Source organism: Euleptes europaea, chromosome 4, assembly GCF_029931775.1.
Source record: "Euleptes europaea isolate rEulEur1 chromosome 4, rEulEur1.hap1, whole genome shotgun sequence".
NCBI classification, from domain to species: domain Eukaryota; kingdom Metazoa; phylum Chordata; class Lepidosauria; order Squamata; family Sphaerodactylidae; genus Euleptes; species Euleptes europaea.
In genome coordinates this window covers 26,857,917-26,860,458 of record NC_079315.1, presented here as the reverse complement: position 1 = coordinate 26,860,458, position 2,542 = coordinate 26,857,917, and positions in this window count along the sequence as shown.

The following is a 2,542-nucleotide window of genomic DNA, read 5'->3' as shown; positions in this document are numbered from 1 at the left end:
CCTTTCCACCATCTCCTGCTTCTTGTAGCAGAGTTGCTGGTGTTCCTCCTCCCACTCGCACCACCAGACCGATTCCCTCCAGGTCGGGTCGTCCTCAAGCCCCTCAAGCATCCCAGAAATCGCTGGCCTCTGGCGCCTAATGTCCGCCCCCGACCCCATCCAAGGTCGGGGAGAATCCATCCAGGATCACAAAAAGAAACCTTGGGTACCGCACCCTTCCCGGTGCCGCTGGGTTTCTCAGCCACTGGCTTGTCCCCCTTCGAGCCAAGATCGGGCTCAGTCAGGGGGACCGTCTTGTCCACCCCTTTGCTGTCTCCATTCCCCTCCATAGCCACCCTCACGTTGGGGTGGGAGCGGAGAATGGAGCAAAAATGATTAGCAGCTTAATGTGAGTTTCTCCAGCCAACCTTGGCAATCCCAAAAAGTCACTAGCTCAGACAGGCAGGTCTAAAGCAGGTAAACGTTTATTCAGGAGCCGCAGGATACAGCATAAGCAATCCACAGGTTCAAAGCTGCTAATGGCGAACCAAACTACAAAGCATAACTTTAAGCACAGAGTCATCCCAGGTGCAAACCCAAGCGGCCTGGGAATTAGGAGATAAACGGTGCCTGGTAGGAAGTAGGGAGTAAGTAAGCCATAATACTGAAGTTGTCTGCTAGTGACTCATGGTCAGAGCAGGGGGCCATTAATCTTCCAACTTCAAAGCTGGGCCATAACAGATGTGCTGGATTTTGGTCTAATCTAACTTCAAAGAAATAAAGAATAATGTCACTGACAAGGGAAATCCCACAAGGGACACAAATAGCTGCCACAGTTTGAATGGCTACCGAAGCTTAGGGTCAACAGACATATCCTGGCTATCCTACCAAAGCTATTTTAAAGTGGCCTATACAACAGTTATTTCCATGCAACTATTTTTATGCATGGGAATGTGGAATGGTATGATATAGCCTGATCTCATCAGATCTTGGAAGCTCAGCAGGGTTGGTACTTGAGTGGGAGACCACCAATGAAGGGTCTGCAGAGGAAAGCAATGGCCAACCATCACTGCTTCTCACTTGCCTTGAAAGCCCCTTGCTGGGGTCACCATAAGTCTGTTGCAACTTGACGGCACATACATACATATATAATTCTTTGTGCACTACCTTGCCGTGTGGCTCAGGTGACTTTCTTCATGCAACTCATTCTTCCATGGTGGTGGTGGTGGTGAGAATGTTGCATTTCTATCACATGGAAAATGTGCATTCAACTCAGGTCTGCTGAATTCAATGCACTCTTTCATTTCTGGACTCTCTTCAAAGTGCTGTGATTAACTTTTAAAGTCCAGAACATTCTACGTTGCAATCTCCCATATGAAGATATTAGAAAAGGCTTGGCTTCTAGATAGTAATCTTGAATCTTCACATGTACCTGCGTGAGTTAGGCCATTGGTCTATCGTTCAATATTATTTCCTTTGGCAGCCCCTCCTCAGGGTCTCACATAGAGGTTTTTTTACATTTCCTGCTACCTGATCTTTTTAACGGAAGATTACAGAGATTGAACCTGGGACCTTCTGTATGCAAAGCAGATGCTCTACCATTGAGCCATGGCTCCATCCCGCTCATGGATCTCCTTTCTGGGGATGGTCCATCTAACCAATTAATTGAAAAAAAACAACAGGGGTTACAAGAGTTCCTTTTACAAGTGTTTTCATGGCTTTAGACCAACCACTTATGGATTTTAATTAAAGCTCAGCTGGAGTTTGCCTGGATACATTCCTGCGTTATCTTGGATGAGCTGATTTTAGCTGAAATCCTGATTACCATGTCATTGCTGTTGTCTGATTGTTAAATTTGGAAAGTCACTCTACGAGTAAGGTTGAATGGAAAGCATGGTTGTTGGAAGGACTAAATCAATGGAATGTCATTCTTCCACTCAGACCAATGGGAGGTTCTGTTTGTAGCTGAAATTAGCAGGCTGCCAAAAATTCTTCTCTGCAAACTACATATCAGATAGTCATAGCCACAGAATATATGGCATCCACTGATACTTTACTGCAGCATTTATGTAGATCACCAGCATCCCACACTTCATCTGATCAACATGGTATGCATTGGATTCTTATCCTCATTTTATGCTTGCAACAACCCTGAGAGGTATATTATGAAGACAGAGTGACAGTGATTGGATCAAGATAACAGTCTCAGAGTCTCAGTGGCTAGTGTGTTGGACTAAGATCAAGGAGTCCTAGGTTCAAACTTCCAGTCTACCATGAAGCTTGTGAGGTGACCTTGGGCCCATCTCTCTCACACAGCCTAGCCTTCCTCACCGGGTTGCTGTGAATATACCTGGAACTGCCTTATACTGGATCAGAACATTGGTCCCTCAAGGTCAGTATTTTCTTCTCAGACTGGCAGCAGCTCTCCAGGGCCCTAGAGGGTCACGTACTGCTTAGTCCTTTCATCTGGAGATGCCGGGGATTGAACCTGGGACCTTCTGCGTGCAAAGCAGAGACTCTTCCACTCCATTCCCTGTGAGGATCAAAGGGAGATCCATGGGCA